Consider the following 25,115-nt stretch of genomic DNA (forward strand, 5'->3'; position numbering starts at 1 on the left):
AGGAGTGGAGCTAGGCACTGCAGGGCCTGGATTCACCTCTACATCGTCAGAGGAACAGAGGAGCAGTAGGATAAGGCTACGGCTAAAAGCAATGAGAATTGGTCGTCTAGGAGGTCCAGAACAGAGAGTGAAAGGAGCAGGTTTCTGGGGGCGATAAAATAGCTTCAAGGTATAATGTACAGACAACATCATTGTGTCATTATACTCTGTATACTGTGCTCTAAAATATGGAGTATGTCTGGATTCTGAAATACAATTTTATTACATTAATTTATTCAAAATAAAACATTTTATAGACATTGTTTTAAACAATATACTCTACAATGACATTACATTTCCAGAGTGGTTGCACTGCTAATTTTGCAGTTATGATAAAAGTTATGAGCACCCCTAAGACAGTGAATGGGAAAATAGATTCAAAGGGTACTTACTCCCTCTGCTTGTGATTTTCTGTATGTGATTGGTTAATGACCTATAATGTCAATTTCTATGTATAAAACACATATATAAATCTAAAAAAATAAAACACACACAAAAATATATATATATATATATATATATATATATATATATATATATATATATATATATATATATATATATATACACACACACATATACATACATATATACACACATATACACACATACACACATATATATATACACATATATATATATACACACACACACACACACACACACACACACACACACACACACACACACATTGCTCAAAAAAATAAAGGGAACACTAAAATAACATAGTTGAATGTGCTTTTTCTTTACATAGTTGAATGTGCTGACAACAAAATCACACGAAAATAATCAATGGAAATCCAATTTATCAACCCATGGAGGTTGGATTTGGAGTCACACTCAAAATTAAAGTGGAAAACCACACTACAGGCTGATCCAACTTTGATGTAATGTCCTTAAAACAAGTCAAAATGAGGCTCAGTAGTGTGTGTGGCCTCCACGTGCCTGTATGACCTCCCTACAACGCCTGGGCATGCTCCTGATGAGGTGGCGGATGGTCTCCTGAGGGATCTCCTCCCAGACCTGGCCTAAAGCATCCGCCAACTCCTGGACAGTCTGTGGTGCAACATGGCGTTGGTGGATGGAGCGAGACATGATGTCCCAGATGTGCTCAATTGGATTCAGGTCTGGGGAACGGGCGGGCCAGTCCATAGCATCAATGCCTTCCTCTTGCTGGAACTGCTGACACACTCCAGCCACATGAGGTCTAGCATTGTCTTGCATTAGGAGGAACCCAGGGCCAACCGCACCAGCATATGGTCTCACAAGGGGTCTGAGGATCTCATCTCGGTACCTAATGGCAGTCAGGCTACCTCTGGCGAGCACATGGAGGGCTGTGCGGCCCCCCAAAGAAATGCCACCCCACACCATGACTGACCCACTGCCAAACCGGTCATGCTGGAGGTTGTTGCAGGCAGCAGAACGTTCTCCACGGCGTCTCCAGACTCTGTCACATGTGCTCAGTGTGAACCTGCTTTCATCTGTGAAGAGCACAGGGCGCCAGTGGCGAATTTGCCAGTCTTGGTGTTCTCTGGCAAATGCCAAACGTCCTGCACGGTGTTGGGCTGTAAGCACAACCCCCACCTGTGGACGTCGGGCCCTCATACCACCCTCATGGAGTCTGTTTCTGACCGTTTGAGCAGACACATGCACATTTGTGGCCTGCTGGAGGTCATTTTGCAGGGCTCTGGCAGTGCTCCTCCTGCTCCTCCTTGCACAAAGGCGGAGGTAGCGGTCCTGCTGCTGGGTTGTTGCCCTCCTACGGCCTCCTCCACGTCTCCTGATGTACTGGCCTGTCTCCTGGTTGCGCCTCCATGCTCTGGACACTACGCTGACAGACACAGCAAACCTTCTTGCCACAGCTCGCATTGATGTGCCATCCTGGATGAGCTGCACTACCTGAGCCACTTGTGTGGGTTGTAGACTCCGTCTCATGCTACCACTAGAGTGAAAGCACAGCCAGCATTCAAAAGTGACCAAAACATCAGCCAGGAAGCATAGGAACTGAGAAGTGGTCTGTGGTCACCACCTGCAGAACCACTCCTTTATTGAGGGTGTCTTGCTAATTGCCTATAATTTCCACCTGTTGTCTATTCCATTTGCACAACAGCATGTGAAATTTATTGTCAATCAGTGTTGCTTCCTAAGTGGACAGTTTGATTTCACAGAAGTGTGATTGACTTGGAGTTACATTGTGTTGTTTAAGTGTTCCCTTTATTTTTTTGAGCAGTGTGTGTGTATATATGTGTATGTATGTATATGTATACACATATATACACATATATATATACACACACATACACACATACATACGTATATATACACATATATACGTATATACACATATATACGTATATACACACATACATACGTATATATACACATATACACACACATATACACATACATACATACATACATACATACATACATACATACACATACATACATATATATATGATTGCCCACGAGATCCTCCCGGTCAGGGCCCGGGGAGTGCATAACGGGTGCCCCCGACCAGGCTGAGGCCAAGAGGAGTCGGTGAGGCACTTGCTCTGGGAGTGCAGAGCCGCCAGGGACCTGTGGAAGGAAGCAGGCCCCCTGATCTCCCCGTGTCTACCAGCAGGGGAGGACCTAACGCCCAGCTCGTGCTGTATGGGGTGGGCCGAAGGCCTATTCCATAAAAGGCCTTCACCAAGCTCTGGCCCACCTTCACGTGTCTGAAGGAAGCACTGTGGTCCTCCCGCAACCTGCTCGTAGCGAAACGAATAGAGTACACCCCCCAGGCAGTGGCCATGGTAGCCATGGAAGCCCTGGGGTGGTACAGAAGAAAGGGGGCCTCGACCCTAAGCAAAGGGTTCCCCACAACACCCAAGGTCCCGGCAGCCATGGCCTGATAGCGCTGCGGTGCCTAGGGCGTTGCGCCTAGGGGAGGGATCTCCTCTGGGCCCCGAAGGACAGGATGGTAATTGATTCGGAAGAGCAGGAGGAGGCGAGTTTGATAAGCACTCACCCCGCTCCTGTACAAAAGGACCGAAAACAGCTTTTTAACAATGTGACTTTTTGTTTTACTTTTGTTAAATCATTTGTACACATTTTAAATGGCTTTTATAGATTTGAGGTTTTTACAAAGAAAAGTACTTTTATTCATGGTTGTTTCTATTGTCTTTAACATGTACTTTTTAACAAATTTAAATGTGTTATGTTTTTATGTGTATAAAATGATGTACAAAAATATATATGAGCTGTTTTTAAAGGAAATGTAATAATACAATTTTTCCAAAAGAAATGTATTTTACATATTATTCGAAAAACGAGTTGTTGGGATCCTGGATGCTGATTGGACGAGCAGCCTTCCAAGCCATGCTGTATTTGCAACACAGGCACACATATGCCTGCTAACAGTTCCATCTGAATTATCACTGCACCTCCATAACAATATAATCTAGTTCATGTTGCTGTTGGAATCACCTCTTGAATTTATCTCAACTTGCACATTAAAACTGCAATATGTAACTTTTTGGATGATGACCAAATTCACATAGATATGCGCTATTTCTATAATTCCGTTCTTAAGTTTCGTTTTTGAGTCTTTTACTTTCGGCTTTGTACATCAGCTTCAAAAAGCTGAAAATACAATATTTTTGGTTAGGGAAAATATATATTCACATCAGTTTAGATGGTACAATGATTATCTACACTATACTTGCTTGTTTTGTCACAAACTGAAAGGCGAACTATTACAATTTTAGCAACCAGGAAATGGTGGAGCGATTTCTGCATAGTGCATCTTTAATTCCCTTTGCTTCTAGGCTACCAATTGGTTTGTATAAGCGGGGGTTAAAATAAGCCTTGCTGTCTGCCTGTCCGACCTCAGAAACAATGTTTCACTTTTGAAATGCAATCTCCCCTGTACCATAGAGTGACTGTTGTCCCGACGAGACCTTAACTTTTCTGAGCCAGGCGAAATCACGCATTAATGTCATTATTATGGATATGTCCAAGTAAACACGGCTAGTTTACTGTAATTCTAGGTGCAATGTTTGACATGACTGTGTTAGCTGAAGTTGGCTACTTGTAAATGACAAGAACGTTAGTCAGCCTGAATAGTCAGCCTGCATTCCCTCCCAAGCAGACACGCAACTGCTCTCAAGGAACTGGACTATGTGCAAACTTGAAACCACCTATCCCGAGTAAAAGACATCTGAGGAAAACACTTATTCTGAGGAAATCTTAGGAAAATAACTTATTCTAATATTTCAACTACAATATATTGTATTTTATTTACACTGTTTATGCACCGCATAATTATTTATATACTGGATTCTTGACATAACTCACTCTAATATATCTACTGCTGTACATATCATTCTTAGTTTATCTTGTGTACATTTCCTCTATATATATATATATATATATATATGAATATATATGAATATATTGCATTTTGATACTGCTACAGTGTTATTTGGGCTGTTCATTGGATTTGTCCTGCCTTTCTTGCTTTATTGCCTGTCTTTTTTGTATTTCTGTTTACATTTTAGCTGTTTGCCATTTGACTGCATTGTTAGGAGCTAGTAACATAAGCAGTTCGCTGCACCGCTATAACACCTGCTAAACTGTGTATGCGACCAATACACTTTGATTTGATTCGATTTGCATAGCAACATAAGCAAAAAAAACTGACAACCAGATACTTCGGGTAGAAGAATGAAATTGTATGAATTAACTTATCCAAATTACGGTTCTACTGAAAATATGTAAATCATTGTTATTTTAATATGTTGGTAACAGTTTTATAAAAGCAACAAGGCATGCAAGTCAGTGCTATATAATTAATACACTAAGGTAAATGGATTGACTGGCCTGATGCAAACAACACAATTTACCTGTGACTGTATTCATTACATAGCACTAGCTCTTGTGCCTTATTCTTTGATATATATCTTTTTTAGATTTTGCTTATTTTTATACATTTTCTACACAGAAATTTACATTAGGTCATTCACCAATCACATTGAGCAAATCACCAGCAGAGGGTGTAAGTACCCTTTGAATACATTTTTCCATTCAGTGTGTTGGTGGTGCTGATAAAATGTATCATAACTGCAAAATTAGCAGTGCGCCCACTCTGGAAATGTGATGTACTTGTAGAGTATATTGTTTGAAATAATGTCTATAAATGAACAAAATCTAAAAGGGTACATTTGAGATATTAATATTACAATATTTTTATGTTGAATAAATTAATGTGAAAAATTGTATTTCAGAATCCAGACATACTCCATATTTTAGCGCACACTATATGGAGTATAATGACACAATGATGTTGTCTGTATCATGTACGGGTTCAAAGATCATAGGGTCTTATAGGAGGCATGTGTACAGGTTTAAAAAGGGCCTAAAATTGCCACTTTCATCATGATTTTCTCAAAAATGGTTTGCGATACAAAAGTTATGTGATAATTTCCAGAACAATCTGAGATACCCCAAAATATTTTCGGGCCTTCCTGGCATGGAATCACCCAGAACATTCGTTCATATTTTAGTCACATTTCATCTCATTCGTTCTGGATGGCCAATGACCGGCTTCATTCACTTGATTCACCACTAAGCTATGCAAAAATTGTTCATGTAAATTTGTACTGTGGCCAAATGTACAGTATGTGCTTCAAATGATGTGAAAGTAAGTGTTCAAATGTGATGAATCCACTCTAATCTATTTTGACCTTCAGAAATACTGACGGTTATAGGTGGGTAAATATTAATCCCAGCCATAACCCTGAGTGGAAAATCCTATTTTTCATCATTACTTTACTCCAGGAAGCCCTGAAAAGCTATTGCACATCTGCACACACACACACACACACATCTGCACACACACACACATCTGCACACACACACACACATCTGCACACACACACACATCTGCACACACAACTGAACGGAGCGTTCATCGTTCAAACAGGATGCATTGAATTCCGAATTGCACATGACCACAATATCCACCCTGACATGAAGTGGCTATAGGTACAATATGGTTTACGGCTTGACATGAATCCAAATTAACCCAGCTGAAGAGCACATAGTGATGACTGAACCTTAGATTAAATACATCATGATTTATAAATTATTAAAACATATTTTACGGGTTCCAATGTCAGAGGACAATGGATACTGTACTCACAGGCATATAAATATGTTCTGTGTATGTTCTTTAACAATGGACATGGTGATACAAGCATACAGGGATTGTAAAATTTGATCCAAGCATAAAAAAGGCACCCAAAATATAGCAATCCATTTACTGCCCTTGAAATCTTTCCTTATCTCCAATTTCAAAGAGATTCCATCGGACAGGCTAGACTAGTGTACCCTTTGTCTTAGGAAACAAAGAGAAAACATTCATCTTTATGTGACATCCCAACCCACATCCATTGAAGTTCAGGTTTCTTCATGAATCAATAAAACCTAAAAGCAGCATCTTTGCTTCAGGGATTAAAGATGGATGACACACAAAATGTTAGTTTTTTACAAGGAGAGAAAGAACAAAGACAGTGGAGAGCAACCACAGAAGCATGGCTGTCTGCTAGAGCAGACACTGGACCTGGAGAACAAATACATGTCAGTGGAGCAAGTAAAAAGAGGAGGGGAGGATGAGAGGAGAGATGAGATGAGAGGCTTCAGAAGCTATGTATTAGCAGCTATAATGAGAAACGTCCCTATTAGACAAACAGCAACAGTACTAAAGCGAAGGGTGGCTTCACTGGCAAGTAGCAGGCCATGCTACAGATAAGTATCTGGATCACCACTCCACGCTTCATAACTCGATGAAATCCATTGTCGTAAGAACGGCTATATTTCTGTTGTTGTGGTATGAAGGAAGGTTGAATATTTGTCTATTCAGAAGCATGATACTGTATTGAGCCTCTCGGTTATGGGCTTTGTTTTCAGCCAACATGCGCTAAGCTTATCCATACATGCAAGTCATCACAGCATAAAATGCATTAATATTGAAGCTGTGACATAATCTTATTTCCATAATCTCCTATACATCACTAATCATTATGGTCGGGAGCATGGTCAGGGTCAAAAGTCAATTCAGGAATTGAATTGAAATCCTAACTGAAAACAAGGGTCCCTTTACATTAAAATAATGAATTTAGATTGATGTCCTAAATTGCCTGAGTTGAAATGAAATCGACTCAGGGGTTACTCACAGTTTAAAAGCAGAGCTGACCGGATTCAGTAGGAGTTAATCCAATAGTCCATAGCAGCCAGAAGGTCTGATTCTCTTCCTGACCGGCCCCCTGGGATTCTGTACCCACAACCCAGTCCACATTCACATTGTCTCAGGAGGTACTGGGTCTGGTGGGAGAGTAGTAGATGTGATTAGGACACACTATTCCTGTAGCTAAGGTCCAGTAGCTGGGTTTCAGGGGACTTCAGGGTTTTAGGCCATGTCACAGAGTAAAGTAGGCTCGAGTTCAGTGACCTACATAAATGCATACCACCTGAAGAAAGACAGGACAAGAAAAAAGGTTAGATCCCAGTTAATACCATGGTTGCTGCTTTTAAAGGAGCTATAGAAAGCTCTATTGCTTCCTCACCATGGTGAGACCCCCAGAAATAGTACATTCAAAGTAGCTTTAGAAAGACCAGGGAAGTAAATGAATGAAGTCATGACCTGGACTCCACTCTGTTTGCTTGTTAGTCATAGGGATTTTTCTCCTGTTCATTGTTTGGGCCTGACAGAGGAAAAGTCTAAGGGATGAACAAACTAATAACGCTACTTCCTGTGTACAGAAGGAGTGGGAGTCTGTCTATTTGAGTGAACTGTACCGTAGAGAGAGAGAGATTGTACTATTCTAGACATTGTGGGTGAGAGAGAAGGGAGAGTGGTAAAGCGAGAGAAAGAGAGAAGTGGTGTAGTGTTCACACGTGTGTGTGTGTGTGTGTGTGTATGTTTGTGTGTGTGTGTGTTTCTGTGTGTGCGTCATTCTGTTTCTTTGTCTGGACTGTGACAAACCACTTTAATCTAGCCCACACAGCATGGCAAAGAAATACATGTCAATTTCAAGAGATATTAATTGTTAAGTTTACCAATCTAATCCCACCCACGGACAGAAATTCAGAGGAAAAGTGTGAGGAATATACAATCCGTTATGTTAACTCTCAACAATAGAGACAATAAATACTCACAAAAAATATACACAATAGCCAAGACTAACACCTTTACAATACTGTGATTGTCATGGCATAGACAAAACACATCCAATTCTATACATATTTGGAATTGGCAGTGCTTCATTCCAATATGGTCTAAAAAGCTAAGTATTGCTACACATTGTAGCATTTTGGAATCTGAGTGCCCAAAACAAAGCCTTGACTATGACGTTACTCTATGGCTCTAGCCATGTATGAAGGAGAGAACATGGCTCTGAGTGCCCACATACTCCCTCTCTCCCAACACAGGGTTCCTCTACCCACAGGTGGAGACACAAAGCCAGATTGTTTAGCGACCGGCCACTGAGTCAGAGCAGAGGTGAACCAGTGATCCCAGTTGGAGAAGCCCACTCATACAAAGCCGTGATGGGTGAATGGGGCCTCTAGGAACAAGGGTGGGACTAGGGTTGCAAAGCTACCGGTTGTTTACTAAAGCTACCGGAATATTCAGTAACTTTGATAATTCACATGGACTTGATGGCAATCTTTTGTAACTTCGGTAATTTATATTTGAATCCTTTAAAAAATATATTTATTAATATTTTGTTCACATTATTTACATCTGTGTCCATCTTGTCCATGAGTAGATAGATCATATAGAACATCATGAATTTTAACTACTGCCACCAGTGCAGGCACAAAACATTTGCAACTAAGATATATCCACATAGTAAAATAAAAATAGCTTTTAGAAATACAGTATACAGGTATTTCTGATATATGGAAATGGTGGCTTTTCTTGTTGAAAATAATCTTAAATTAAATAAAATATATAAAGTTTTTTTTTTATTGCATTCTCCTTTCCAGACATTAGTTCTCGGGGGACTGGCCTCCATCATCCTTATTTCCTTCCGAGTCACTTTCAAGTGTATCTTTTGTCACTTTCAAGTGTACGTATATTCTTCTGAGTCACTTTCAAGTGTATATTCTTCTGAGTCACTTTCAAGTGTATATTCCTTTGAGTCACATTCATCTTGTGTTGTGACATCTGTTATTGGCTCAAACAGTTTCAGATTGGAATGAAATGCCACCATTTGCTGGACCCTTTCGGTGGTCAGCTTATTGGACACCAAGAAAAGATGCGTACAATACATAGAACACCAAAAAATACACAAATACAGTGACAATAAAACCAGCACATCATCAATTCATTATAAAAACTAAAATTACCTTGGCGTGCGCAATCCCAAAGAGTGACCAATTGTGCTCTGATGCAGCAGATGTAGGTAGCATCTGCAGTATAATTGAGGCAATGGAGGACAAGGCTTCAAAGCTACAGAGTACCTTCCACCAGCTTGACGCAGAGATGTGTTCAGCGGAAGTCCAAAACCCATCATCTTTCCACAAGCCATCCTACGTCCTGAATATGGCCAAACTCCCCAGAACCGTCCCCTCATCCAGCTGAAGGTGGTGTGCCATGGATGAAGTCATGTCGTATGCTGACATTATCTGCGCTGCAGATACAATTGGAGGCTTTCAGGCACATTTTGTATTCAGCAAAAAGGCAGCTGCATGGATGAGCTTGGTGCAGAAGTCTTGCCCTTTGTCAATAATTTCCAAAATTGCCTCTTCTTCTGCTTCATCCAGCAAAGACGTTGTCAGTGCAGCACCAATCTGCTCACGCAGATCTGTGAAGAACCATTAAACATCTGACAAGACTGCCCCATCTCCCTCCACCTGGTTAATGGCAGATGCAATTGGGGTGAGTAAGGTCAGGTTGATGCCAACGTGCTCCCAAAACACATCGTCAAGGAATGTCTTCTTGATGGTAGAATTCATTTCTATGGACTCTGAGATGGCCATATCTTGCAGGGACACTTTCCCTTCTAGAAGGCTTGTGCACATTATTACAGAGGAGCCCCATCTGGTTTTGCAGGGCAGTTTGAGAGGTGTTTTTCTGGTTTTCACACTGTTTTTCTCCAAACATTGCTGAGGCCATCCATTTCCCTTTGACATATTTCACTACCTTGTAGGCTTTATTGTACAAGGTCTGCATGGTTTCCAGGCCCATGATGTCTCCCAGGAGACCATTGAGACCATGTGCTGCACAGCAAATTGGAGTGATGTGAGGGAAGGCTTCTTCGACTTGTCTCCAATCTGCTTTCATATATACCACATTGTCTGTAACTACGGCAAAACATACTTATCAGCTCATCTGCAATGAATTTGCTTATGTGTCTGTTGATTTTTGTGTCAATGCTTTTGTAAAACACTGGCTGGGGAGTGCAGAAAATGTCATCGATAATACCTTCCCCACATACATTGGAGCATCTATCATAGCAACACATTCTGCCTTGTCAATAATGACATTGACCTTTTCTTGCACTGACATGTTCTGACTGCAACAAGTTGGTTGACAAACATGCCTGGTTGGAGGGGAGTATGCAGGACATAGAATGTTCAAGAATCTTTTCCAGTGAACATTGATTGTAAGCATGAGAAGGGAGCATGTGGCATAGATGGCTCAAGCCAGGCATTCATCTGCTTTCTGCTTGTTTTTTTTAAATAATTTTTTGTTTTTATATTTAACCTTTATTTAACTAGGCAAGTCAGTTAAGAACAAATTCTTATTTACAATGTCGGCCTACATCGGCCAAACCCTGCGGCAATTGTGCGCCAGCCTATGGGACTCCAAATCACGGCCAGTTGTGATACAGCCTGGATTCGAACAACGGTGTCTGTAGTGACGGCTCAAGCACTGAGATACAGTGCCTAAGACCGCTGCGCCACTCGGGAGCCCTATCCATACCATGGGTAGTTGCTGCTGACTCAGATGTTGATGTTGTGTCATCTTGGTTGTCTGTGCTGAGAGTTGAAGGTTAAGTAGAGGGTTGTAGTGACTTCTCTTTAAAGCTTTCTGGGCAATTTTTACAGTTGTTCAAATGAAACTGCAACTTTGTATCATTTTTGCAAAACTTTTTTGAGCAGTAATTGCACATTAACTGATACCCTCCATCTTCATTAACTTATTTGAAATGCCTCCACATGAAAGGGCTTCCGTGTTCTTAACCACTGGTATCCAGAATGCTGTTCATTGACTACAGCTCATCATTCAACACCATTATGCCCACAAAGCTTATCACTAAGCTAAGGACCCTGAGACCCTCTGCAACTGGATCCTGGACTTCCTGACAGACCGCCTCCAGATCGTGAGAGTAGACAACAACTCATCTGCCACGCTGATCCTCAACACGGGGGCCCCTCAGGGGTGCGTGCTTAGTCCCCTCCTGTACTCCCGGTTGAACCCATGGCTGCATGGCCAAGCACGACTCCAACACCATCACTAAGTTTGCCGACGACACAACAGTGGTAGGCCTGATCACAGACAATGATGAGACAGCCTATAGGGAGGTCAGAGACCTGACAGTGTGGTACCAGGACAACAACCTCTCCCTCAAAGTGATCAAGACAAAGGAGATCATCGCGGACTACAGTAAACGGAGGGCCGAGCATGCCCCCATTCTCATCGATGGGGCTGTAGTGGAGCAGGTTGAGAGCTTCAAGTTCCTTGGTGTCCACATCACCAACAAATTATCATGGTCCAAACACACCAAGACGTTCATGAAGAGGGCACGACAACGCCTATTCCCCCTCAGGAGACTGAAAAGATTTGGCATGGGTCCTCAGATCCCTTAAATGTTATACAATTGCACCATTGAGAGCATCCTGACTGGTTTGGCAACTGCTTGGCAACTGACCGCAAGGCGCTAAAGAGGGTAGTGCATACAGCCCAGTACATCATTGGGGCCAAGCTTCCTGACATCCAGGACCTCTATACTAGGCGGTGTCAGAGGAAGGCCTTAAAAATAGCCAAAGACTCCAGCCACCCTAGTCATAGACTGTTATTTCTGCTACTGCACAGCAAGTGGTACCGGAGCACCAAGTCTAGCTCCAAAAGGCTTCGTAACAGCTTCTACCCCCAAGCTATAAGACTGCTGAACAGCTAATCAATTGGCTACCCGGACTATTTGCATTGACCCCCCCCCCCCCCCCCCCCCCTTTCTTACGCTGCTGCTACTTGTTGTTTATTATCTATGCATAGTCACTTTACCCCAACCTACATGTACATACTACCTCAATTACCTCGACTTACCTGTACCCCCGCACATTGATTCGGTACAGGTGCCCCCTGTATATAGCCTCGTTATTGTTTTTTGTTGTTTTTTTTACTTTAGTTTATTTAGTAAATATCTTATTTTTCTTAAAACTGCATTGTTGGTTAAGGGCTTGTAAGTAAGCATTTCACGGTAAGGTCTACACCTGCTGTATTCAGCACATGTGACAAATAACATTTGATTTGATTTGATATTCAATCTTATTCCCTGGAAGTGGGTGTGCAGATATTTTAACTGCCCTAACACACCTGACTCTAGGTCTTGGTGATTAGCAAATTCATTTCATCAAGTGTTTTAATTGTAGGATGAAACAATCATCTCAGAGTATTTAATGCTGAAACGCCGATATTAAAACAGCTTTAACTGATCAACGGTATTCATAAAGTTGATGCGTATATTTAGGATCATGTTTTAAAGCTTGGTATTGCATTTTCATATTAAAGTTGCGATATGTAACTTTTTGTGCAAGCTTTTTGTGCAAGAAAAGTTAGTTATAGATTTGTCACTCTCATTGAGTCTAAGAAGTCTAAGAAAAGTTAGTTATAGATTTGTCACTCTCATTGAGTCTAAGAAGTCTAAGAAGTGCTAATTATATGCTTCCAGTTCTTAAGTTTCATTTTTGTGTTTTTTACTTTTGGTTTTGTACACCAGTTTCTAGTTTCATTTTTGTGTTTTTTACACCAGCTTCTAACGGTTGAAAACACAATATTTTTGGTTATGGAAATATTTCACAGAGGTCGGTTTACAGTGCATTCGGAAAGTATTAAGTATCAAGGGGTCTGAATACTTTCCGAAAGCACTGTAGATGGTACAATGATTCTCTACTAGTGTTCCCTCTAATTATTTGGGGCACTGAGCAACTTTTAGGTCTTGCTCTTGTATGAAGGAGTAACTCCCCATTGCTGATCTACTATATACACTTATCTACAACTGGGCTAATAACTCGCTAACAAGCAAATAATGTCAACAAATGTGCACACTTGCAGCTCTGCACTCTGATCGGAACTGATCTGAAAAGCACATTCACTTGCGTGTAATTGAAATACAGCTCCTAATAGAATTCTACTCCATTGTGCTCTGGCTTTGCCTACAACAAAACAGACTAAATCCTGCAAAGTTAGATTTGTTTTGGTTTGTTGCATTGAAAAGGGGCTGATATAATGTTTATTTGATGACAGAAAAACATTTGATCTATATAGTAAAAACATATGGGGCGAACTCAGTGAAGTTCAAACTCTTGCGTATCTGTGCGGCCTGGCATTTCTTCTGCGTGGCAGTTCTGGAGGAGGTGCACGGCTGTGCACGCGCACAGCTTAGAGGGAGCATTGCTCTCTATACAATACTTGTTTGTTTTGTCACATGAATGGAAATTAGGCGAACTATTAGAATTTTAACAACCAGGAAATGGTGAAGCCATTTCTGCATAGTGCATCTTTAAAATTGTAAATCAAATGAAAACCTACTTTATTATATGCTATGTAGCCATCACTTCACTGCTATTTTCAGGTCTCTCCAGAGATGTTCGATTTGGTTCAAGTCTGGGCTTTGGCTGGGCCACTCATGGACATTCAGAGACTTGTCCTGAAGCCACTCCTGCATTGTCTTGGCTGTGTGCTTAGGGTCGTTGTCCTGTTGGAAGGTGAAACTTTGCCCCAGTCTAAGGTCCTGAGTGTTCTGGAGCAGGTTTTCATCAAGGATCTCTGTACTTTGCTCCATTCATCTTTGCCTTGATCCTGACTAGTGTCCCAGTCCCTGCCACTGAAAACCACCCCCACAGCATGACGCTGCCACCACCATGCTTCACCGTAGGGATAGTGCCAGGTTTCCTCCAGATGTGACGCTTGGCATTAAGGGATTTGAGTTCAGTCTTGGTTTCATCAGACCAGAGAATCTTGTTTCTCATAGTCTGAGAGTCTTTAGGTGCCTTTTGGCAAACTCCAAGCGGGCTTCATGTGCCTTTTACTGAGGAGTGGCTTCCGTCTGGCCACTCTACCATAAAGGACTGATTGGTGGAGTGCTGCAGAGATGGTTGTCCTTCTGGAAGGTTCTCCCATCTCCACTGAGGAACTCTAGAACTCTGTCAGACTGACCATCAGGTTCTTGGTCACCTCCCAAGCTCTAGGAAGAGTCTTGGTGGTTCCAAACTTCCATTTAAGAATGATGGAGGCCACAATGTTCTTGGGGACATTCAATGTTGCAGAATTTTTTTAGTACCCTTCCCCAGAGCTGTGCCTCGGCAGAATCCTGTCTCAAAGCTCTACGGACAATTCCTTCGACCTCATGGCTTGGTTTTTGTTCTGACATGCACTGTCAAATGTGGGACCTTATATAGACAGGTGTGTGCCTTTCCAACTCATGTCCAATCAATTGAATTTACCACAGGTAGACTCCAATCAAGTTGTAAAAACATCTCAAGGATGATAAATGGAAACAGGATGCACCTGAGCTCAATTTCGAGTCTCATAGCAAAGGGTCTGAATACTTATGTAAATAAGGTATCTGTTTTTATTTTGAATAAATGTGCAAACATTTCTGAAAACGTGTTTTTGCTTTGTTATTATGGGTTATTGTGTGTAGATTGCTGAGGATTTTTATGTATTTAAAACATTTTAGAATAAGACTGTAACGTAACAAAATGTGGAAAAAGTCAAGGGGTCTGAATATTTTCCGAATGCACTATATTTAACTACACAACATAAGACAGCTGTTTACATTCTTCAATGTATGAAAACATAAAACTTACTTTATATTCTTAAAATGGTTTTAAGCGGATTGACCCTGGCTGAATGTTTCCCATCTTTGTACACTGACTAATCGCAGAACAAAAATACATAAACTAATAAATCTACATATTCTTAATGCAATCATTTTTTGGGCTGGAGTATACATTTTTCGAATTGAAGCAGTGTGGATTAAGTCCATATCTTAATCTGACCAGTTTACTGATGAGACTACAACATACATGTCTGAAATAAAGCAACATTACTAAAAATCACAATGAGGTCCTAGTATATGTCCTAAGAATTTAAATATACACATTACAACATTGTGTCTGTTTCTATACCATGACAAAGGATGTTTCTAACAATTAATGAAATACTCTGAATAGCCAAAGCATACCTAATCTCCCTGGACCCCCCACAAAAAAAGATGGATGTGATTTTACATTCTGTGAGTTGAGTTTTTGTAATGGCAACATAATTACATAAAAAGGATTGCCCCATGACAAATAAGTGAGTTTTTCAAACAAGTACAACAGCACTGAAAGTCACAAATATAGTAATTACTGACACACTCCATACAAGACTGTGAAAAACTAAATTGTAGATGAACAATAACAAGCAAGGAAAAACATGATAAAAGCTGATCAGGTCATTTTACTTAATCAAAGGAGTTCCAGTCTGCTGGGGAAGAATTCATCCACGTATACAGCTAACATTAGATTTGTGTACAGATATTATTTGTATCTAATTTTGTTACAATGTTATTTGCATTGCTAGTTAAAGCCTACTGTTAGCAAGCTAGCTAACGTTAACTGACAGGCTTGCTAACGTTAACTGACTGGCTAGCTAATGTTAGCTAGCCGACATTAAACATAGCTAGCTAGCTAATGTTAGTTACTTGGTATCTAACGCCAGCTAATGTTATAAATCGTATCTCATTTTGTCAGAAATTCGTTTGCATTGCTATTTAAAGCCTACTGTTAGCTAGCTGGTTGGTTAACTTTACCTGCAGATTAATACTGTGTGATTTATAACAATCTGAAAGACACCCTCATTAGAATCACAATTGAACAGGTAAAGAGGTATGCTTAGATAACCTATGCAGAAAAATATAAATATATTTTTTTACATAGAATTAGGCATAATAATTGTGGCTCTAGATTGGAGGAAAATGCTGTTTCAGGTGTTTGAAAATTCTAAAATCTCCAAACACCCTCCCTCCATCCTCACGTACTTTGTGCCACCTCTAAAATAATTGGTGCATGACACCCCTGAGTGCGGCAAGTGCCGCTGATTGTTGGTTAGCCTCTTCGCTCCGAGAGATCTCTACAGATCAATGTGTAATGTTATACATGTCTCCCATAGCAAAGAGGCTAGCTGCTGGTAAGCTTTCTTGACTTGAACATACATTTTTGCCAACACATGACTAACCTATAATTAACCAGCTAAACAGCTACTCTAAGTGAAAATGTGTTTGGGGTTAACAGTCTCGCTAATAGGCTATGTTAGAGTTACACTTCCTCTTCCAATTATAATGTGGTGAGTTCAAAATAATGAAAAACTATCTACCAATTCAATTCATTTTAAAATGTTGATTACTCCTTGAAATTATCATTCACCTGATGACAAGACATGTGAAAAAAATGTTTTGCTAACGTATGATGGGTGTCCCTAGGTCGCTGGTTTGCCTGGGAGGGAGTCCCTGGCCAGGAAAAGGTTTAAGACCCCTGAGATGTCACGACTTCCGCCGAAGTCGGTCCCTCTCCTTGTTCGGGCGGTGTTCGGTGGTCGACATCACCGACCTTCTAGCCATCGCTGATCCATTTTTCATTTTCCATTCGTCTTGTCTTACATCACACCTGGTTCCAATCTCATCAATTACATGTTGTGTATTTAACCCTCTGTTTCCCCTCATGTCCTTGTCGGTGATTGTTTGTATGTGATGTGCAAGTTATGTTCTGGTGCGCGACGGGTTTTTTACCCACTTATATTATTTTGTATATTTTGGTTTTCGGAGTTTTGTGAGCACTTATTAAACAACTCCGTTTATACCAAGTTCGTTCTCTTGCGCCTGACTTCCCTGCCACCAGCATGCACCCATTACATGAGATAGTGAATTTTAGCTATATTAGCATAGACATGTCATCAGTCAAAACACCTGAAAACAAGACATGTTATTTACATTTTACTCATTTAGCAGACGCTCTTATCCAGAGCGACTTACAGTAGTGAATGCATACATTTCATTTCATGCATTTATTTTTGTACTGGCCCCCCGTGGGAATCGAACCCACAACCCTGGCATTGCACACACCATGCTGGCGTTGCAAACACCATGCTCTACCAACTGAGCTACAGGGAAGGCATGTTATCATGAACAAGATAAAATTAGCCGAAACGAGCCACCTACGATTCCTCATATGGCAGCTTCTTGTCATTGTTGCTAGCTATCTGGCCCGATCTTGCCATTCAAAAATCACAACACACTGGCTTCTGCCCCATTGAAGCGTGCACATCGTTTTCAGCAGCTAACACGTCTATTTGCCATGTCCTTAGTTTGTTTTGCCCTGTAGTTACGGCAACTTTGGAAGCTTTTGTTAAGGCCTCTAGAAGTACAAGTGAAATTAAAGACCAAATATTCATGTGTATACACAGTGCCTTCAGAAAGTATTCACACCCCTTGACTTTTTCAACAATTTGTTGTTACAGTCTGAATTTAAAATGGATTAAATAGATTTTTTTGGTCACCGGCCTACACACAATACCCCATAATGTCAAAGTGGAATTCTATTCTTCGAAATGTTTACAAATTGATTAAAAATGAAAAGCTGAAATGTCTTGAGTCAATGAGTTTTCAACTGTTATGGCAAGCCTAAATAAGTTCAGGAGTAAATATTTGCTTAACAAGTCAAACAAAAAGTTGCATGGATACACTCTGTGTGTAATAATAGTGTTTAACATGATTTTTGAATGACTACCTCATCTCAGCACCCCACACATACAATTATCTGTAAGGTCCCTCAGTCGAGCAGTGAATTTCAATCACAGATCCAACCACAAAGACCAGAGAGTTTTTCCAATGCCTTGCAAAGATGTGCACCTATTAGTAGATGGGTAAAATAAAAAAAGCAGACATTGAATATCCTTTTGAAAATGCTAAAGTTATTAATTACACTTTGGATGGTGTATCAATACACCCAGTCACTATACAGATCCAGGCGTCCTTCCTAACTCAGTTGCCGAAGTGGAAGGAAACCGCTCAAGGATTTCACCATGAGGCCAATGGTGACTTTAAAAAACAGTTACAGAGTTGAATGACTGGGATAAGAGAAAACTGAGGATGGATCAACAACATTGTAATTATAATATAATATTAACCTAATTGACAGAGTGAAAAGAAGGAAGCCTGTACAGTATACAAATATTGCAAAACATGCATCCTGTTTGAAGTAAGGCCCTAAAGTAATACTGCAAAAAATGTGGCAAAGCAATTCACTTTTTGTCCTATATGCTAAGTGTCCAATACAACACATTACTGAGTACCACTCTTCATATCAAGCATAGTGGTGGCTGCATCATGGTATGCATATGCTTGTAAACGTTAAGGACATGGGGAGTTTTTCAGGATAAAAAAACAAACGGAATGGAGCTAAGGACAGGCACAATCCTAGAGGAAGACCTGGTTCAGTCTGCTTCACACCAGACACTTGGGAGATGAATTCACCTTTCAGCAGGACAATACTGCCCTACCAAGCAAAACTGCAGTAACTGCTCATTTGGTCGAAAATGAGCTAATGTCATTTTTGCTACACTAAATACATGTTTAATCATGTTTAATCCTGCCTCTATTGTATTGTGTTTTGGAGAAAATTCGGGTCATGTTAGCAGTAACTGCATAATGTTAATGTGAAACCAAGGTAAATAAAAGCCATTTTCTCAGGACCAGGCTATGAGCAATTACTGCTTTTTTGCTTGATAAGGCAGAACAGCCTAAAAGACAAGGCCAAATATAAACTGGAGTTGCTTACTAAGAAGACAGTGTATGTTTCTGAGTGGGTGAGTTACAGTTTTAACTTAAATCTACTTGAAATCTATGGCAAGATCTGAAAATGGTTGTCTAGCAATGATAAACAACGAGAGCTTGAAGGATTTTTAACAATCCAGGTGTGGAAAGCTCTTGGAGATTTACCCATAAAGACTCATAGCTGTAATTGCTGCCAAAGGTGCGTCTATGTTAGAGGTCGACCAATTAATCGGAATGGCCGATTAATTAGGGACGATTTCAAGTTTTCATAACAATCGGAAATCGGTATTTTTGGACACCGATTTGGCCGATTTTATTTTTATTTTTACACCTTTATTTAACTAGGCAAGTCAGTTAAGAACACATTCTTATTTTCAATGACAGATTCAATGCCTTTCTTAAAATCAATACACAAGTATATATTTTTAAACCTGCATATTTAGTTAATATTGCCTGCTAACATGAATTTCTTTTAACTAGGGAAAATGTGTCACTTCTCTTGCAACAGAGTCAGGGTATATGAAGTGTAAAGATTATTTTTTCCAAACAAAGACAGCCGACTTCGCCAACCGGGGGATGATTTAAGAAAAGCGCATTTGCGAAAAAAGCACAATCGTTGCACGAATGTACCTAACCATAAACATCAATGCCTTTCTTAAAATCAATACACAGAAGTATATATTTTTAAACCTGCATATTTAGCTAAAAGAAATCCAGGTTAGCAGGCAATATTAACCAGGTGAAATTGTGTCCTCTTGCGTGCAATGCACGCAGAGTCAGGGTATATGCAACAGTTTGGGCCGCCTGGCTCGTTGCGAACTAATTTGCCAGAATTTTACGTAATTATATTTACATTACATTTAAGTCATTTAGCAGACGCTCTTATCCAGAGCGACTTACAAAATGGTGCATTCACCTTATGATATCCAGTGGAACAACCACTTTACAATAGTGCATCTAAATCTTTTAAGGGGGGGGGGGGGGGGGTTAGAAGGATTACTTTATCCTATCCTAGGTATTCCTTAAAGAGGTGGGGTTTCAGGTGTCTCCGGAAGGTGGTGATTGACTCCGCTGTCCTGGCGTCGTGAGGGAGCTTGTTCCACCATTGGGGTGCCAGAGCAGCGAACAGTTTTGACTGGGCTGAGCGGGAACTGTGCTTCCTCAGAGGTAGGGGGGCCAGCAGGCCAGTGGTGGATGAACGCAGTGCCCTTGTTTGGGTGTAGGGCCTGATCAGAGCCTGAAGGTATGGAGGTGCCGTTCCCTTCACAGCTCCGTAGGCAATCACCATGGTCTTGTAGCAGATGCGAGCTTCAACTGGAAGCCAGTGGAGAGAGCGGAGGAGCGGTATTATGAGATTATTATGAGATAACATTGAAGGATTTGCAATGTAACAGGAATATTTAGACTTATGGATGCCACCCGTTAGATGAAATACGGAACGGTTCCATATTGCACTGAAAGAATAAACGTGATAGTTTCCGGATTCGACCATATTAATGACCTAAGTTGTGTGTTATTATGTTATAATTAAGTCTATGATTTGATAGAGCAGTCTGACTGAGCGATGATAGGCACCAGCAGGCTCGTAAGCATTCATTCAAACAGCACTTTCGTGCGTTTTGCCAGCAGCTCTTCGCAATGCTTCAAGTATTGCGCTGTTTATGACTTCAAGCCTATCAACTCCCGAGATTAGGCTGGTGTAACCGATGTGAAATGGCTAGCTAGTTAGCGGGGTGCGTGCTAATAGCATTTCAAACGTCACTTGCTCTGCATGGGTAACGCTGCTTCGAGGGAGGCTGTTGTCGATGTGTTCCTGGTTCGAGCCCAGGTAGGAGCGAGGAGAGGGACGGAAGCTATACTGTTACACTGGCAATACTAAAGTGCCTATAAGAACATCCAATAATCAAAGGTACATGAAATACAAATCGTATAGAGAGAAATAGTCCTATAATAACTACAACCTAAAACTTCTTACCTGGGAATATTGAAGACTCATGTTAAAAGGAGCCATCAGCTTTCATATGTTCCCATGTTCTGAGCAAGGAACTTAAACGTTAGCTTTCTTACATGGCACATATTGCACTTTTACTTTCTTCTCCAACACTTTGTTTTTGCATTATTTAAACCAAATTGAACATGTTTCATTATTTATTTGAGGCTAAATTGATTTTATTGATGTATTATATTAAGTTAAAATAAGTGTTCATTCAGTATTGTTGTAATTGTCATTATTACAAATATTTTTTATATTTTTTAATTAAATCGGTAGCGGCTTTTTTGGTCCTCCAATAATCGGTATCGGCGTTGAAAAATCATAATCGGTCGACCTCTAGTCTATGTAAATACTTATGGTGGATACTTAAGTAAATTAGATATTTCTGTTGTAAGATTAAGTCTGTGATTTTGTTCCAGGCAGAGCCAGAGCGCAACAGAGTAGAATCCTATTGGCTGGGGTAGCCCACTAACGGTCTTTCAATCACCTGTGAGTGAATGCGCTTTTCAGATCAGTTCAGATCAGAGCGTAGAGCTGTGCATATGCACATTTGTTACAGAACAAGTAAAAAAAATCCTGAATTAATGTCAAGCCCTTTATAATGTAAAAAGGTTTTTAAAAGTCTCATGCAATGTAGGCCTGCATTGAACATCACATACAGGCTACTGTATGATATTATAGAAATCAAAAGCTATTTCCATGTGAAAATGTTATGAGATTTGCTCCATTGGTTTTGTTGGTAGGCCTATATTATGCTCAAATAGCCAGAATAGCCTATTGGCTACGGTCTTCTTACAACATTCAAGTTTCCGCTCACAATACCTAAAATTGGCTCAGGGCCCCCAAAAATTGGAGGGAACATTAATGCTGGCCCATGTTGACTTCAATGCTTCCCACAGTTGTGTCATGGATGTTCCTTGGGCGGTGGACCATTCTTAATACACACACCCAGCAGCATTGCAGGTCTTGACACATTCAAACCGGTGCGCATGGCACCTACTACCATACCCCATTCAAAGGCACTTAAACATTTTTGTCTTGCCTATTCACCCTCTGAATGGCACACATATGCATCCATGTCTCAATTGTCTCAAGGCTTAAAAATCCTTCTTTAACCTGTCTATTCCCCTTCATATACTGTATTAACTGATTGAAGTGGATTTAACAGGTTACATCAACAAGAGATCATAGCATTATACTGGCAGCAGAGTTGCCAGCAAATGACTGTAATTATATAATATAGCTGTGTTACTGTATTCGTTTACAATATAATGCTATATTGTATAATACAGCACTGTTTTTTCACTGTAAATCATTTTACAGCATCCCTGCTGTAAAGCAAAATTACAGTATTTAGCTGGCAACTCTGCTGCCAGTATACTGCTGTAAATTTACAGGGAAAAGTTTTACAGTGTACAGTAGGCATGTGCTATAGCCCAAAATAATGAATCAATTTGCCCATTGACGAAGAGAGAGGACATGTGGCAGTCATCATGCAGCACTCCTCTGTGACTCGATTATTAATTCATACTCACAAGCACGCAGCATCAAGTAGTGCACAAGCCATGCGTAGCCTACACATAGCAGCCAAAATATGTTGGGAAATATTTCTGAATAATGGTGACATTTTACATGCCGGTGATGGATTAAAAAGGCATTACAGCCTTCTTAGCTAATGACATACGATTCTGTTTTATTTTATGAGAAGTGTCTTGCTAGTTGAAGTAAGAGTTAAAAGTGCTATTCCATGTGCAATTGTCCATACGTTTCTGGTAAGCAGAATAGCAAATCAGGCTATAGGTTCACAGAGAACTGCTGATCTTATGGTAAGTGTTTATGCAAGTCACATGATTCCATACTTTTGTGATATAATCTCATGTAATATTAATATATTACATTCTCACATTGGTGAACTTCTAGCTTGATCAAGAGCGTGGCATAAAGTATACTTAGAGAGGTTACCATAATTTGGTAACCTAGAGGCTTCTAAACAGCTTCTACCCCCAAGCCATAAGACTCCTGAACTTCTAATCAAATGGCTAACCAAACTATTTGTATGGCCGATTAATTATCAAAATCGGTAATAGGCCTTTTTGGACGCCGATTATTGCCGATTACATTGCAATCCACGAAGACACTGCGTGGCAGACTGACCACCTGTTACGCGAATGCAGCATGTTTCATTATTTAGTTGAGACTAAATTTATTTTATTTATGTATTATATTAAGTTAAAATAAAAGTGTTCATTCAGTATTGTTGTAATTGTCATAATTACAAATATATATATAAAAAAATATATAATAATAAAAAAATAATAACAAAAAAATTGGCCAACTAATCGGCATCGGGTTTTTTGGTCCTCCAATAATCGGTATCAGTATCGGCGTTGAAAAATCATAATCGGTCAATCTCTACCCTGTATATTTCCTCGCCATTGTTATTTTACTGCTGCTCTTTAATTAGTTGTAACTTTTATTTCATTTTTTTACAGGCATTTTTCGTAAAACTGCATTGTTGGTTAAGGGCTTTTAAGTAAGCATTTCACTGTAAGGTTGTATTCGGCGCATGTGACAAATACAATTTGATTTGCTATTTTACTCATGGTCCAAACCTCAATGACAAGATAAGAACTGCGATATTGATTGATGCGTGTATATAATTGCATCCTGTGAAATTATAGTGAAGATTGACAGCAAAAATGGCGTAGCAGTTACCAAGCAGAATTTGTGACATGTAAATAAACAAGTTACACAGTAATTTACTGTAAAATACAGGTTCAGATTCTCCTCATCCCAGTACATGTATGAGGAGAATCTGAATCTGTATTTTACAGTAAATGACAGGTGTATAACATAAGCTACTAACAACATCTGTAGTTGTGGTCTGCCATTTCCAGAGAGATACTGAACACGGATGTGTGGAGAAGTTTGTGGAGTTTTTGCAAAGTGGATGTGTGCATTTGAAATGCTAATGGTATACATATTTATCATCACAGATATTGCATATCATGTCATGAATGTCTGTGATTGAGTTAGAGTGTGAATGGAAGAGCAAACCTCAACCATTGACTCCAGAGATCCCCACCCTTGAGTTTCAGCGGACCAAAAATGACACTTCTAGGCCACAGCCAAGGCAGGACCAGGAACCGGAAAACATGATCATTAGCATAACAACTGAACAAATCATCCTACAATGTGGGTTTCAACTTTAACAGAAATGCATGGTAACTAGTGTCATAATAATAAAACACACTTTACAGTTTCAGTCTCTAATGTTCCAAGTTAGCTTCTCACAGTTGGGATTCATGACTGCTAAACAGCTCTTCGTGTTATGATGCAGACGGGCTCATTAAAGTGAATAGACATTTCCTTCTCTCCCCCATCATTTACTCATTGAAACCACTGGCATCCCCTATTAATGAACATCCTCTCCACTGAGTCAGATCAGCACACATCAAGTTGGTGAATGATATCTGATGTAAAACACACAACATGAAATCACGACTTGACGGTGGTCATCCTGTTGATGACCTTGCCCCTCACTGTGATGCTGCTACTAACTGTCTATTAAAGTAATGTTATGGCAAAGTCCATTTATTATACCAGAGGATATAGGGTTGGTATACCAACATGTCCCAGTCCCACAATCCATATAAGGAACATAGGCAAATCCATTCCCACACAATGTATCATTATGACAACAAGGAAACTTTGTTGTGTGTTCCTTTGGCAAGCCAACCTCCTCCCACGGCTTATACTCCAGGGACAGTGCAAGGCCAGGCGTACCTCATCAACTCGGTTTGCTCCAGGGTGACTAATGCATTGTAAAATGCACATTGAGGTTGATACTTCAACGCGTCATGTTTTCACTCCCCCATAAACAGATGTAGCCTATGCACGTGCATACAAGTGCATACAAGGTTTCTCTCCCTCTTTTCTCTCACGCGAACAGGCCTCCTATCGACAGGAGCAACTTATTTCAATGACGCAAGGCA

The 25,115-nt window shown here is 40.3% G+C and overlaps 1 protein-coding gene across 2 annotated transcripts in view; it reads right to left on the bottom strand.

The window, feature by feature from the left end:
* The window catches only part of LOC106577029 (protein tyrosine phosphatase receptor type E), a 57,487-nt gene that overhangs the window by 24,118 nt on the left and 8,254 nt on the right, over nucleotides 1-25,115 (bottom strand). For both annotated transcript variants that reach the window (XM_014154690.3, XM_014154687.3), the window contains one exon: nucleotides 7,260-7,407. The gene's annotated coding sequence lies outside the window, so the exon portion shown is untranslated. The remainder of the gene's footprint in view (nucleotides 1-7,259; nucleotides 7,408-25,115) is intronic.

The sequence above is a fragment of the Salmo salar genome, chromosome 18 (genome assembly GCF_965601325.2).
Source record: "Salmo salar chromosome 18, fSalSal1, whole genome shotgun sequence".
Classification (NCBI taxonomy): Eukaryota; Metazoa; Chordata; class Actinopteri; order Salmoniformes; family Salmonidae; genus Salmo; species Salmo salar.